The 16,657-nt window shown below is 40.4% G+C and overlaps 1 protein-coding gene across 2 annotated transcripts in view; it reads right to left on the bottom strand.

Moving 5' to 3' along the window:
• Positions 1 to 1,150: 1,150 nt before the first annotated feature.
• The window catches only part of TSNARE1 (t-SNARE domain containing 1), a 380,410-nt gene continuing 364,903 nt past the window's right edge, over positions 1,151 to 16,657 (bottom strand). For both annotated transcript variants that reach the window (XM_034063960.1, XM_034063963.1), the window contains exon 11: positions 1,151 to 3,092. The gene's annotated coding sequence lies outside the window, so the exon portion shown is untranslated. The remainder of the gene's footprint in view (positions 3,093 to 16,657) is intronic.

The raw sequence follows: 16,657 nt of genomic DNA, 5'->3' as shown, positions 1-16,657 counted from the left end.
CTCCTTTCAGATAGCTATGGCTGTCTAAAATTCAGGCATATAGGATACCCCTTTAGCCATTGAAAGAGTAAGTCATGCAGACTAGGCAAGTTAACTAAGTATAGAAGAAAAGGACAAGTCATCTGAGACTATTCAAACCAGAAAAGAGACAATTAGGAAATATAGGTCAGACACTGCAAAATAATGATGAGATGGAAAGGGTGTACTGAGACAGACTGTGAACCACCTTTATTGATGGAAGTAAACCAGGGGGGTCAAGAACTGGTTTTATGTCCTATCTTATAGTGATTAAGACACAGAATGCTTGTCAGGACTTCCTCCCTCTTAGCTTAAGCAGCCATCTTCCCACCACTGCAGACTTATATATCCAGTAAAAGTCTTCACATGTATAAGTACAAGCAAGTACAGCACTATCAGTTTTCACACCTATATCCCTTTGTAGACCCAGCTTTGGTGAACAGTTCCCATTTGTAAGACCTCAGATCTAAGAAATTTCTCTGTCTCCTGAATGGCTTGTCTGTGGCAGCAAGAGACATGCCAAATACGTTTGTTTTCTCATGTTCACACTTGTCCTTAAGGCACAAGAGACAGAAACTGCTTCATCTTCACTCCTGAGTAAGAGGACCTGACAACTTAAGAATGGAACTAGGTACTTAGCTCACTATCTTTCTGATGTGCCTCTTCTTAATGTATTTTGTTGGGATCTTTTTAACTTTTGTAGCATAGAGTCATAGAATATTTAGGTTTGGAAAGGACCTTAATATCATCTAGTTGATCCTAATGCCCATGAAAATAGCTTTTATTAAAATTTTCCCCTGTCATATCCTGATCCTACTTTAATCTTCTACCTCAAGATGGCATGTAGGATCTGCCCAAATTGAACACCTTGCTCTTGGGAAGCTTTGAGCTCTTGTGTCTCTGCCTGTGATATTGTAAAGAAGAAACAACTATGCTAGTATTCTCACCTAAACAGCTGTATAATGGCATTGTTAGATATACCTGCCATGAAGAAGGAGAAGACAAATGTGTCCATAAAGTGACTAAAACAATAGAAAACATCTTCAGTTGCAGTTTAAACCAAAGTTGAAGTCAATATTGCAGTCAACGGCTGGTTGTCCAAATGGGGGTTCATATCAATCAATGACACAGATTGTATGATTCAGCATGCATTTACTGTTTTATAGCAACTTCATGAAATCGTGTTGTTTTTCAAATAGCATTTGCCATTATAACAAAGTTTATAATACACAACAGGGAGCAGTATGTCTATGTTGTCATGTAGGTATTTCATTCTTGTTCTAAGCCAGGCAGCCTCTATAGTTTCAGTAGAGAAATGCTCCACCTGGGTCATGGATGCCAAATGCATCTGCTGTGTCTGCTGGCTTAGCGAAAGCTCCATCAGTCTGTCTCTGCACTGCATCATACTAATAAGGTAATCACTGAGCTTCTAATGAATGGGATTAGTGAATGAGCAAGGATTGTTTGGTCTGTACCCACTGTTCAAATACAGCTTGAAGCACTGAAATATTTGCTTGCAATCGCTACGAGCTGGGTTTGTTTCAGCTCTTACTAACTAGATGAAAATGGTTTTCATCATTATAGGATTTGCCAAATGCTCTGACAGAAGCAGCCTGCAGGTTGTAGTAGATAGGAGGAGGGAGTTCTATTTCAGAAGTGTACTGTGTAGTAAGGTAAACAGTAGGTATCATAAATTGTAAATTCATGCCAGCACAAAGCTTGGTTAGAAAACAGAGTATCATTCCATTAATTAGGCTATCTTAATAGCAACCAATATATACATTACATATAATGATCCAGTTATGTTGATCCAGAGAAAATCCACCAGAAACTCATTTTTTTGCTTCCTGATTTAAGAAGTTTTACAGGTTTGACTCTTGCAGCTTAAGTACCTGTAAGATTTCTCTGAGCATTTCCAGTGCTCAGCCTTTACTGATGAAAGACTGTGTCAGCTTTCTGGAAAGGAAGCATGTAATTCAAATTACTGGAGGTGAGAATCTAGTTTATATTTGTTATTCTTTTCTGAACCTTCACAGTAACCAAAAATCCATAACATATAGAGGTAGCTTTTTCTGGTGAGAAACATTTATGTCAAAAGATGCAACTTTTCAGAAAGAATAAAATACATATAATTTTGTGAAATTCTCCTCAAGAATTTATATGATATTTAATTAAAACCATTTTAAAATGCTTTATTTGCTGGAGGGAAATGACATTTTTAGTACACAACACATTTAAGGAAGAATGTAAATGGCATTTTCCATCAGAATTTCAGCAGAAAATGGTGTGGGTGAAAACGGAACAAAATCCCAAATGCTTGTTGCATGGAAACCAATGAAATGAAACCTAATGCAAAACTTGACATTTTTCATGAGATGCTTTGCTTGACTTTTTAACAGGTTAAAGGTCTTCTCCTCTTAAAAACATGGTACAATATGTCTTAATGTTTGTTTGCCCTGCTTTTTCCCTACTGTTTCTCATAAATAAATGTAGTGTTTTGTGCATACAATGGGCTCAAATAAACATCTAATTGATGCGTTTGTAAATGGCACACATAATAGCGAAATTGCTTAGCTCAGCCTGGCAAAGCAAATTCTATAGCGACAGTGCACAGCAGGAGAAACTAAGCTAGATCCTTTTTAAATGTACAAAAACAACAGCAAAAGAAGAATCAGAATGTGTTGACTTTCATGGTTTTAAATGAGCAGAAATGGAGATCAGGAGCATGTTAAAAACACAAACAATAGAAATGATTTAACAGTTATATGTCTTACTGAACACTGTATACTGAATCTGGAGGCAAAGAAATAGCATTCCCCAGATACACAGGGGACATAATTAAAATCTGTAACATAAGGTAAAACATATCTGCAGTGAAAGGGTAAAAAATAAAAGAAAACATATTCACAATTATACTAACACACAGTATAAAATTTAGCTTTTCTTTCATACGATTAGTGTGTATTGGCTATAGCAGTTTCATTATAATGTGGTCAGTAAAGCAGACATTGACGTAGGGTCTGAATCTGATACGCCTTGAGAATCCATTCCACTTCACAGGGTGATCACAGGCTCTGCAAAACCAAGAATAACTGATAAGTATTCATGGCATTCCCAAAGACATGCTGATGTAAAGATGTTATTGATGGAAGGGTGGCTACCCAAGGTGGTCCCAAAACAATGTCAGTAGACGGATGAAGCACATCCCAACAATGAAGTAGATGTAATCTCAGAAATGTGTATTTCACTGATTCCAGTCTAAGGTAATTGTAGAAGTGGAAGAGGGAGGGAGGCTGAAAGTTATGATTTATAAAAATACAATGTATACCTTGCTGTAGAAAGGAAAAGAGTAGAATTTGTGTCCTTTTCAATGCCAGCAGTTCCCATACTGGAGGATGGCGTATTTAGCTTTAAAAATACCCTTTCCTGCAAAGTGGACTAAATATAGAAGCCAGATTGCGACACTGATACACCTTGCAGAGGAGAGTGTTTCGAACAAATCTTAGTCTGGTTTTGATTTTTCCATGCAATGAAACCATAAGAGACTTCCTTTTGATAGGAAGGACTCCCTATACCACGTGTATATCTCTAAAACATAAAATCTTTACACTATTTATGTAGCCATTTAATGGAAATAGACAATTTTTGTGTCTCCAATTACTGTATAAGAAGCCTCTTAGCAAAGACATCAACAACAAGGCAGCACCTCCAAGAGAGACACCAGCACTAGAGACTTCTGAGGTTAGACATACTGTATTCTTGAACTCACCACACCATGAAGCAGGCCTGTGTGTAGTATACATTGCTATGAAAAACACAAGCAGGCTTTTGTAGTGTTTGTGTTTATTCTACATCTACTTCCTTAGTGAGCACTGTTTGTATACATATGCATCGTAAGCAAATCTAGTTAAACTTGGTATCAAGGGAAAGGGATGGAAAAGTCGTCTGTTATTATTGAATCATAACTGAGAACAACTATTTTTATATGCTGCAGGTGAAAGCCTTAGAAACACTATTTCTCTTAATTATGCTTTACTGTAAACCAAGTTGTCAAAATACATCAGTGATCAGACACCTCCTTCCCTCAAAGCAACAAAATACAAAGCCACACATTGTTATTTATGCCACTTATTAAAATTGTGCATAACCATATCAATTGGATAGCCTTTTGAAATCAGATATGCATTGTCCGCTGTGCTGCACATACAAAGCATAGATTCCAGTTCCTACCTTGCATTCACACAAACACCACAAAGAACTATTAGAAACTCTTCAATGAGAAAGGGTATCCTTCTGAAGATGACATTCATCTCAGCTAATTTAAGGTGTAAGTACTTTCATCTGAGTATAATGGCTCCCAGGCTCCAGGCTCCTATTACAGTAATTACAGATCTAATCAATACAGTCAATAGATTTTTAGGGTGGAGGTCTTCTGAATAAAGTCATCAACTTCAGAATGAGCTAAATTTCACTTGCTGCTATTGACTGGCATTAACTACAAAGGGATTTTCAGGATAACTTTCTCAGATGCAGAAACGTACGCTGCAGACACCAGAATTTAGCTGCACAAAGTCAGTAATAAGTGCCTTTAATATCAAAAACTTACTTGCTAGAGTTACTCAGACAAGCAGAAAGGCTCTCGAAAGTGGATGGACATAACTAATCCTAACTTTTCCATCCACTTTGCAACCATTCTTACTTTCCTGTTCACTAAGTATTTTATGATCTTTTTTCTTAAATAGAAAAGGCTGTAAGTGGAGTGAAAGCTACCCAAAAAGGAAAGAACACCTTCACTTTGTCCATACTAATGCTGGAACTGACACTCAAGAGATCATGGTGCACAGACTCAGGCTGAGTAAATAGACAGGTTTCCTGCTCACTTCGTTCCTTCTCAATTGATTAAAGGGAGGGCAGGGATAGGTGACATTATAGCAGGGGTCTGCTACAGACCAGGAAGACTGAGCAGACAGATAGGATCAGACTCATGTTCACAAGCCCTGATCCTCATGGGAGGCTTAAATGACCCTGGTATCTGTTGGAAGGACAACATAGCAGGGTAATCCAAGTACCTGGAATGTGCTGACAAGAACTTCCTTTACGAAGTGATGGAAGAATCAATGAGAAGAGGTGCTATACTGGACCTTGTTCTTACTAACAGAAGTGGCTGGTGATGAATGTGAAGCTCAAGGGCAGCCTTGGCTGCAGTGACCATGAAATGCCAGAGGTTGTGACCCTTAGGGCAGTTAGGGCACGCAGCAGTTTGAAGCTGCTGTACACTCTATACCAGTTTCAGATGTAAACTGGAAAGCAGCTTCCAAATACAACATAGCTGAAATCCTGCAACATCACCTCATTCACGATAGAGAACCAAGACTCACCCGCAAGGCTGATAGTGGAGATAGCATCTTGTAACACGGGGATCTCACTTTTCTGTATCTGAAAACCCTCAAGAGAATATTGAAGGGAAAGTGGGAAAACTCTGGATGTTTACATTTTTCTGCCTCTAGTCACTTGTAGCTGCTAATATTCTTTTCTCCTGACAGATAAGTGAAGAGTGTGGTAGTTCTGAGAGGTACAGGAATCTCCCATATTTCCACACGTGTGGTGGGCTGACCTTGGCTGGATGAGACCTTTGGATTCACCAAAGCTGCTCCATCACTCTCCCTCCTCCTTAGCTGGGCAGGAGAAAGAAAATATAACCAAAGGCTCAAGAGCTGAGATAAGGACTGGGAGAGATCACTCACCAGTTACCATCATGGGCAAAACAGATTCCAATTGGGAAAATGAGTTTAATTTATTGCCAATCAAATTTGAGGAGGAGAATGAGAAATAAAACCAAATCTTAAAAATACCTCCCCCCCACTTCTCCCTTCCTCCTGGGCTTATCTTTACTCCTGATTTCTCTACCTCCTCCCCCTGAGCAGCACAGGGGAACAAGGAATGGGGTTGCAGTTGGCTCATCACACATTGTCTCTGGTGCTCCTTCCTTCTCACACTCTCACCCTGCTCCAGCATGGGCTCCTCTCTCCATATGGCCACAGGTCCAGCCAGGAGCCTGCTCCAGTGTGGGCTTCCCACAGGGTTCCAGCCTCCTTTGGGCATCCCCTGATTTGATGTGGGGCCCTCCATGGGCTGCAGGTGGGTATCTGCTCCCTTGTTAACCTCCATAGGCTGCAGGTGGATATCTGCTCCCTTGTTAACCTCCATGGGCTGCAGGTGGATATCTGCTCCATTTGGACCTCCACGGCTGCAGGGCACAGCACCTCAAGAAGCCACCACTGTAGCTCCTCACTACTAAAACCTTGCCATGCAGACCAAATACATGTGGTAGATATAGTTTGCTTATGTGTTCAGGGATGCAGATACCAGCTTTGAGCATCAGCATCAAATTTACCTGCACATCAGTTAACCTTCCTCTGAAGCTGGTGTGCAAGTCCTGACTTCACCCCTTTGAACTGAATCTCTTCCACCTGCGATGGTGGGGAATGATCTCTAAGGTCCATTGATCACCTTCATGGTTTAACCCCAGGGCTGATGTAATTTTTACATGCATTCTTAATGATGCATTTTCAGGATAGAAAAGAAAATAAAACGCAAGGAAAAGAAGAACAAAGGTCACAATACTGAGGAAATCTGTGGTGCTTCCTGCCTCTTAGAAGCTGGAGCTAGTCAGATACCAGATTAGTCAGAATTGCATTACATTGTAAACCTTCAAGACCTAAGGCTTTACCTGGGACTCTGTTCAATGAAGCTTTGCTTGCAGTAAGGCCTGTTTTTTCATTAGTTAAAGTTATTCCTTTTCAAATAGTACTTTCCTCTAATCTTCTAGGGAAGTAAATGATACCCACTTTTCATTATAGAAATGTTCGACATTCCTCTAGTGAACAACTGCCCACAGCAGAAATGCTGCTGTTCTTATTCAGTCACACTGTCCATTTCTGCTTATAGTGGAAATTTAACCACAGATTGTTAAAACAGGACACACCTAATAACACAAGAGGTCTGTCAGAAGAAATGAGATAGCAGGATGGATTATATACCCCGTGCAATATTGCTCCATATTGACTTAGTAATTAATTCCTCCTGTTCATTCTCTTAATCATAGAATCACAGAATGGTTTGGGTTGGAAAGGACCTTAAGATCATCCAGTTCCAACCCCCTGCTATGGGAAGGGACACCTCACACTAGACCATGGCACCCAAGGCTCTGTCCAACCTGGCCTGGAAAACTGCCAGGAATGGAGCATTCACAACTTCACTGGGCAACCCATTCCAGTGCCTCAGCATCCTCACGGTAAAGAACTTCTGCCTTATATCTAAACTGAACTTCCCCTGTTTCAGTTTGAACCCATCACCGCTTGTCCTATTGCTACAGTCCCTAATGAAGAGTCCCTCTCCAACATCCTTGTAGGCCCCCTTCAGATACTGGAAGGCTGCATCAGTGGGGCTGAACAGCCACCTTTGATTCAACTGCACTGAAATATACCCCAGTAGCATTAATGATCCTTTGGAAGAACAAAGGACTTCTGTCCCTGACAATGACTTCTAATCTGGCAGCTGCAGATTACTGGTAATAAAAGAGTTCCATAGGCAAATGTTAATGCAAGTACATGGGCAACTTTCAGGAACCACCACAAGTACACAGATATGAATAGTTCAGTTTGATCCTAAAGCAAAAGAAATGGGATGACACTGGGAATAAAACACAATAACCACAGAAAACCCCACAATAACAAATGCCAAGCCCATACTACAGTCACTGTTCAACAGTCTGTGTAAGGTGTTTTGTCTGTAAGCCAGATCCTTCGGATTCACTGCACAATAAAAACAGCCCAGAATTTCTCCATCTTCATGCTAGTAGACTGGCACATGCCTAGCAGTAATTTTGCCCCATGCATTTCTATGTCTGAGCTGTAAATATTTGTCTTAGTGATGCATTCCTTAGTATTGTCACAATACACGGCAAAGTCTTTAAGAAATGTGTAACTCATAAGGTTACGTAGACCTATAAAAAAGGTCTGTAGCAGTGTCAGAATCAGCACCTAAAAGCCAAAACTGCAGAATATGACACAATTATATGTAAGAAATATAACATGTGATATCTCATTTCAGAACTGAATGTTGCTGTCTGAACTTTGGGGATCACACGAAAATCCATTTCACAAAGGTGCCTGGGAGGTGACACATAATGAAGGAGATGGGAAGAGGGGAATAAGAAATAGCAATTTTGCCAAAACTCTTAAAAACAAATGGTATTATAGAAGTAGCAAGACTATAGGGATTTATAATTATCTGATGATGAATATGAGCAACATCAGATAGTAACATCAACAAGTTCAACTCTGATTAAATGGAAGGTGAATACCAAATCTCAGCATCATTGTCTTATCCCACTAAAACAAGGGGAAAATCTATTTATGAATAAACTGACCTCATTTTTTCTCTCATGGCACACTCTGTATGCCAGAGTTGTTGTGTAAGACTGAAAAGTCATTACACAGGTTCCTTAACATAAGGTTTAATCCAAGACACAGCTCCTTTTCAACCTCTAGCAACTTCTTATTTCTTGAGTCATACAGCTAATTGACATAAGCCCTGAATTAATTTTTGAGGTTGTGTGAGCTGTAAAACTTGGGTTCCGACAAGGTCTTCCAATAAGTTCTTTCAGGAGTCCCCAGAAGCTACCTGAAGCATAAACAAGCTCATGTAATCCACCAAAGACTCAATGACACTTTGCTGTCTTTCTCTCACACCACTTGTTCTAGTCCATAGAGCTTTAACAACCTCCAACCATTTTTATATACCTCCTGCTTTTGACCATTAATGCTGCCGTCACTGCAGATGTTTCACCACCCACATTGGGCTGCATCAAAAGGAGTGTGACCAGCAGGTCAAAAGAGGTGATCCTGCCCCTCTATTCTGCTCTCATGAGACCTTACTTGGAGTATTGTGTGCAGTTCTGGTGTCCTCAACATAAAAAGGACATGGAACTGTTGGAACAAGTCCAGAGGAGGCCACGAGGATGCTCAGGGGCTGGAGCACCTCCCATATGAAGACAGGCTGAGAAAGTTGGGGCTGTTCAGCCTGGAGAAGAGAAGCTGATAGAGACCTCAGAGCAGCTTCCAGTGTCTGAAGGGGGCCTATAGGGATGCTGGGGAGGGACTCTTTATTACGGACTGTAGCAATAGGACAAGGGGTAACGGGTTAAAACTTAAACAGGGGAAGCTTAGATTTGATATAAGGAAGAAATTCTTTACTGTTAGGGTGGTGAGGCACTGGAATGGGTTGCCCAGGGAGGTTGTGAATGCTCCATCCCTGGCAATGTTGAAGGCCAGGTTGGATGAAGCCTTGTGTGACATGGTTTAGTGTGAGGTGTCCCTGCCCATGGCAGGGGGGTTGGAACTGAATGATCTTAAGGTCCTTTTCAACTCTAACTATTCTATGATTCTATGACTCTATGGGTTGCACTTGAGTGTTGCTCTAGAGCAGGGACCACCAAGACATCTACACTTTGCTATGGCAATACAGTGTGAAAAGGTGAAAATGGTGAACAGATCAGAAAAATAAAGGTACCTCCAAAGATGACATATGGAAATAAATAAACTAGCAATTCCATTCTCTGAACAAGGTGAGCTTAAAGGAAGAACTCCTTTATGCCTATAGTAATGCAAGTCTGGAGTGACAAGGAACCAAACCCACTTAAAAATAAGGCCTTGCTTCTTCTTAAGGTCATAACCCACAGAATATACTAATTTTCCTTTCATATTGTCTTTTTTGGAGAAACATTGTCAACCTACTTCTCAAAGAACCCTCCCTCTGACTTGGGATTTCCTTCATAACATATCAACAAGTAACTAAAGAAAGTTATCTGAAACCTTCCTCATCTCAGGATGCAGAAGGGTTATGATTTCTTTTTGTTGCCTTGAAAAACAGGTTAAAATTGCCAGCAATGCGTGAGCTAAATCTAAGTGACATTAAACAGATGGCACCGAATGACCAAGAAAATAGCAGTGGTCTTTCTCCATCCATGAGGGAACTTTGATATTTAAGCCGCATTAATTTTGCTCAGTTACACAATGCACTGGCTGGAAAAGGAGAAACATAACCCTCATTTTTAGCAGGAAGGATGAAAAAAGGAAAACCCAGGGAAACAAAGGCCTGTCAGTCTCACCTTAATGATGAGGAAAACCCTGAGGCAGATCCTCCTGGAATGGTGTCCATGCCCATTGCAGGGGGGTTGGAAGTAACTGATCTTTAAGGCTTGTTCCAACCCAAACAATTCTATGATTCTATAATTCTATGCAGCCTTTTTCTCATATCTATCTCTTTATTTCTAAAAAGCAATTTGAAGAGCTTTGGGAGGGGAGACAATATTGGGTTATCGGTGAGAAATCCTGTTTCTCATGAGGAGAACATAGTGCAGAGATGCTAGCATTTCCCATTGTTTCAGGACAGGATGTTTCCTCCTGTTGCCACTTGAAACAAAGAGGTGAATGATTTTGTTCATCCTTTTCCAAGTGGTCTGCCTATCAGGTAAAAGCTGCTGGCAGAGAACAGCAAGGATAGTGCTCCCACTGCACCTCTTTAATCAAGGCAACTTGAACATGTTATCTTAAAACATCGAGGCACCACCACTTACATGGTAGCCTATTTTCCTCCCTCTTACCTCACCTTTAGGGTGCTCCAAGGCAATATCATAATTTACATATATTTATGTTTATAGATATAGCTATAGAAAAATACTTATAAATATATATAAAATATTTATTATTAATAATACAATATATTTAGGCTATATAATATTTATATTTTAAAACATGCTTTGTCTTTATCCCCTCTATCCTCAGGTGCAAGCTGAAACCTGGACCACACAGTACACATCTCTAACACCCAAACTTCATGGCCAGTTAACTAGACTCTCACTTGCCTTGAAACAGGTCGCATCTCTTTTGGTCTGTGCATTCACTGCCTATCTTTCCTAGAAAGACAGGGCTCCCAGACTCATGTTTGGCAACTATTCTATGTTTCTATGATTCTATGTGTTGTGTGGAGGGAAGGAGTGAAAATCAACTTTATGAATATGCTGAATTATTCTGGGAAGCACTCAGATAACACTGAAATGAGAGACATAAAACACTGGTCAGATAAGATATCATGTGCCGGAGACTACTAGAAATTACATAGCAGGCCTGATGAGTTTGCACCAGTGTGGCAAATCTTATGTTCCTTTGGGTAGGTGCAAAATCACTGGCATTTGACTTTCAGCTTGGATTAACTATCAGGAAGAAAAATGCTGACTCAGATTAAAATATGTCTGTTTGCAGGAAAAGACAATTTCAAGGAGATGGATGCTTAGAAAATGTAGCCAAGGCTGCCTAGCGTGCAAATCACTCAGTACCCATTCAGCCCATCATTACTATTTCACCATCCCTGAGACTCTGCCAAGAGCCACAGGGAAATACCAGACTTTCACCTTGCTGCAGCATTTAACTACAGAGCAAGCAAATCAGAGCTGCAAAAGGTGACAGAAACCCTTCAATTCTCATTCATGTGACAGTGGAAATAGAGCTGATAAACCTTAAAAGAGCCCACAGAAGACATGCAACATGGTTAGCATTAAATTCCTGTGATTTCAGCTAAGGGAGCAGCAATTGTGCACTCCATGTTTTGCTTAAAGGTAACTGGTGGAATGATAACATGATTTGTGCAGATCTAGAGAAAATGAGAGTTGAAAAGCTTACCTGTCAGGAAAAGAACACAAACCACAATGGGAAACTGTGTTCATTGTATAGCAGTGCTACTGTCTTGTACAGTGATGGATATTTAAGCGCAGCAGCCCTGCATATTTAACTGCAACAAGGACTTACCTCTCATTTTAATATATATATGTATATATTTATTTTTTTTTCTTTAAAAAGACTATTTAACAGTGAAGAGAAACTCATTTTAGCTAATGAGGACAGAGATTGAATGGGTAAAACTCCTCACACTGGCATTAGAACTGCAACTTGCAGTATTTTCATTAAGAAAGCATTGGAAACAAATTGCTGCACAGAGAACTAATTAAAAAAGAACCAATAAATTCCATAGTTGTAAATAAAATGCATTTTCTGCATCCATCTGAACACTAGCTCTTATTAACTCTGGGTGATGCTGTTTTTACATACATATGGTACTATTATTTATACAGATGGTGCCAGGGCTGGAGCACTGAATGGAAGTATGCCTCACATTGCTTCACTTACACTCTAGCAATAAGTACTAGATTAATGCAAAAACAAATCCCATCAGAAAGGAGATATTTTAGTAGACATCAGGGAGACTAAAGCAGTTGGTCCCTGCATCAGAGCAAAGGTTTGGGGCAGGAAAATGCAGATATGCCAGGGAATTCACTCTGATATTTGTAGATAAACATGATACATCTTTTGGATCCCTCCTCATTTGATCCTTAGTTGGCTGTTCATAAATGAAGGTAGGAAGAAAAGAATTGACTTTCCCTTTGATTTCTCCCACCATCATTCTAGTACAAGTGGGTGAAATATTCCATTGCAGGTTTATCCCTTTTTCTACTGCCCCAGACAAGTAAATACAGAGCACTAAGGATAACATTCTTTTCATCCAAATGTGAATGCTCCATCAACACAAGTAACCCCCACTTCCCTTTAGAGAGCAGAGAGATACAAGCACTTCTGGAGGACATTCCAGCTTGCCTTTACCTAATCTATTCAACAGCTCAGAAAAATTGCCATTTACCACGTCTGTACCTATACATTGGCTTAAAGGGAGCATTGGGTAACTAGTTCAGCTTTAGTTGTCTAAGCTTCAGTGAGATTAATCCCCCTCTGACTGGTGGTTTCTATTTTACATCCGAAATAAACATTTTGAATAACTTATTTTCAGTTTTAATGGTTTGCTTTGTGTATTTTCTCTATAAATAAATCTTTAGTGACATCCTGCTTTAATTTTTTCTTCTTTTATGTACACACAAAGTTTTTCCATTTTCACATGGAGACCAGATTATCCTAATTTCCTTGGGCAGTATTATCACAATATGCGTAAGTATTAACTCTTCTGCTATATCCTCCTGACAGCCATCTAATGAAAGCCTCACAATTTTTTTATTTACTGCATGGATACAACTTCCATCTTCTTTTCCCTGTAATGTTCTTCATACACAGAAAAACAACATTTTCTGCTAATATGTAAGTTTTCCCGCAATCCTAGAATCATAGAATAGTTATGGTTGAAAAGGCCCTTAAAATCATCCAGTTTCAGCTGCCTGACATAGGCAGGGACACCTCACACCAGACCATGTCACCCAAAGGCTCTGTCCAACACGGCCTTGAACACTGCCAGGGATGGAGCATTCACCACTTCTTTGGGCAACCTGTTCCAGTGCCTCACCACCCTCACAGCAAAGAACTTCTTCCTTATATCTAAGGAAGGTCTCATGAGAGCAGAGCAGAGGGTCAGGATCACCTCTTTCAGCTGCTGCTCACGGTTCTTTTGATGCAGCTCTCACAAAAAATAAAATAGAATAAAATCCAATAAAAATAATGGAAGAATGGAAAAATATTTCAAAAAAAGATCTCTGAATTACTCAGAAAACAATGGTGTCAGAAGTCCCTGAGCAGGAAATAATCAGTCTTGGACATGCTGGGCGGGGACTATTCATTAGGGACTATAGTGATAGGGCAAGGGGTAATGGGTTGAAACTTAAACAGCAGAGGTTTAGACTGGATATAAGGAAGAAATTCTTTACTGTTAGGGTGGTGAGGTACTGGAATGGGTTGCCCAGGGAGGTTGTGAATGCTCCATCCCTGGCAGTGTTCAAGGACAGGTTGGATGAAGCCTTGGGTGATATGGTTTAGTGTGAGGTGTCCCTGCCCATGGCAGGGGGGGTGGAACTAGATGATCTTGAGGTCCTTTCCAATCCTAACTATTCTATGATTCTATGATCATTAGTATCAAATATCCTATGTATATCATCTATTATTACCATTTAATGCTTATGAGTGTTGCTGGAGGAGGCAAATGAGTGAAACTTTCCTTTTCTATGTGTCCTTAAATCCTGAAAATCAGCTCCATCAGATTTATCAGGGTGCTGCATCCATTTGAGTCCTCTCTGCTCATTATCACTATCATGAGGAGAATCACTAAAGGGATTAAGTAGAGTTTCAGAAACATCTTCATTTTCTTTTGGAAAAGAATCAGAAATTTGTTGGGGAAGGAAGATAATCATTAGTAGTCACTGAAGAGCCAGTTATACATTATATATTCTGCATTGTGCCTCTGGTTCCACTTATGTGAACGGAAATGATTAAGATTTTACTTACTCTTTAGCATGTAGTGCTATAAGGGATTAACAGACAAAAGGGGGAGATGAAGTATTTAAGTGCTCCAGGAGACACAGAGAAAAAATTTTGGTATCAAAGAAGCCTTTTTATGTCTAAATTCTGTTAAGCAACAGGCAAAGGAAGGAAAAAGAGACATCCATTTGGGTATTTTTAACAGATTTTGGATACCACAGTGACTGAGGTCTTCAACATGCTTAACATAAAAGTGGAAAACCAGTATAGACACAATCCAAGACAGTGAATTGCAGGGAATTAATCTGAATCCATGGAATGGAGACATTTTTGAGTTATCTTTATGTCTCTGGAGTTATCAAAAAGCAGAGTAATTGTAGTAATTATTGCAGTCTCTTTTCCATATAGCACAACCAAGATCTCCTCGGCAGTAACAATTAGAAATGAATGTTGGCACTGTCCACTGATTTTTCCAGAGTGACATTACTTGGACATCCTATTTAGTGTGACAGAGCAGATCCTCACACCCACTTAGTATGTGATTTACCCTTAGTAGTTTTTTGCCCTTTACACAAATGATGGTGGCATTGAAAAAGAAAGAAAACAAGCAAAGAAATAAAAGATCTGTGATATTTCTTGACAGTTCTTGGCTCTATTTTTGACCTGCCTCTTGCAGCAGTCGGGCAGATCAGAATAATCACAGAATCACAGAATGGTTTGGGTTGGAAAGGACCTTAAGATCATTCAGTTCCAAGCCCTTGCCATGGGCAGGGACACTACGTACTAGACCATGTCGCCCAAGGCTCTGTCCAGCCTAGCCTTGATCTCAAATTGCACTTTGCCAGGTCTCTCTTTAGAGGTCTTTTGCCTTCACTGCATTAGCTTGGAATTCCTTGCTTGGAGGTGGTAGATTTCTGCAACAACCATCCCACTCACAGAATCATAGAAAGGTTTGGGTTGGAAAGGACCTTAAGATCATCCATTTCCAACCCCCTGCCATGGGCAGGGACACCTCACACTAAACCATGTCACCCAAGGCTCTGTCCAACCTGGCCTTGAACACTGCCAGGGATGGAGCATTCACTACCTCCCTGGGCAACCCATTTCAGTGCCTCAGCACCCTCACAGTAAAGAACTTCTTCCTTATCTCCAACCTGAACTTCCCCTGTTTCAGTTTGAACCCATCACCCCTTGTCCTTTTCCTTCAGTCCCTAACGAAGAGTCCCTCTCCAGCATCCTTGTAGCCCCCTTCAGACATTGGAAGCTGATGTGAGGTCTCCACACAGCTTCTCTTCTCCAGCCTGAACAGCCCCAACTTTCTCAGGCTGTCTCTATACAGGAGGTGCTCCAGCTCATGCTCATCCTCGTGGCCTCCTCTGGACTTGTTCCAACAGCTCCATGTCCTTCTTATGTTGAGGACATCAGAATTGCACACAGCGCTGCAAGTGGGGTCATTCCATCATGTTAAGTGAAATGAAACCATAAAATTTGTTTTGCTGTTTCCCTGCCCCTCCAATAATGCTACATTGCAGCTGCAACTTGAAATAAGCAACTCCTTGCTCTGTAACAGATGGTGCTGTGTAACCCAGAGTACACACGTATCTGTAGCAGCAGTAGTGAAATAGGAAAGCTGGGCAGACCAGGGTGGGAGGGATCATGCACCCTCAGGAGACCACTTTGAAAGAGATGGGAATCATTATGAGAACTATGGGAAGGCTCATTGATACATGTCAGGATGTATTTTAGACCAGTTTCATCTTCTTTATTTCTTTGGCAAGGATTAGTGATTATTTAAGGGGAAAATGTGGTGCTACTTAAAAAGCACTCACCTAATTAAAACCTTAAATGCAGAAATCTCTCTTCACTTAGAGATGCACTCTATGATTCTCACCACCTAAGGCTATACCTCAGCCATATGGCACTTTTAATAGGTACTAACAGAGGGAGCCCTTTTTATATATTAACAGATGGGTGCATCTTAGGTACTGCGGTTGGAGCAGAACGGAGAATGAAACAAAATGTAAGGAAAGAGAATCAAGAAAGACAAACTCCAAAGGACAAAGTTTTACTGAGCTCTTCCATTTCTCCTCAAAACAGCTTTTGTCCTTAAAAGACCCTGCCTTGTTTTCAAACCCTTGGACTCATCACTGATCACAAAACATTTCACAGTAGTTACTATATAAGGGGTTTTCCTTACAGCAGAAATACCATTCTGACTTCAGTTCGCTGGCCCAATCAACAGCTGCATGAAATTAGGAGTAGGATTCAAGTGCTTATGGTATCCTTTCTATTGTACCTTCCCCCCTTCATGGTTAAAGCATATATGACAA

This window comes from Melopsittacus undulatus, chromosome 1 (genome assembly GCF_012275295.1).
Source record: "Melopsittacus undulatus isolate bMelUnd1 chromosome 1, bMelUnd1.mat.Z, whole genome shotgun sequence".
Taxonomy (NCBI): Eukaryota; Metazoa; Chordata; class Aves; order Psittaciformes; family Psittaculidae; genus Melopsittacus; species Melopsittacus undulatus.
This window is presented reverse-complemented; position numbering and strand designations above follow the sequence as displayed.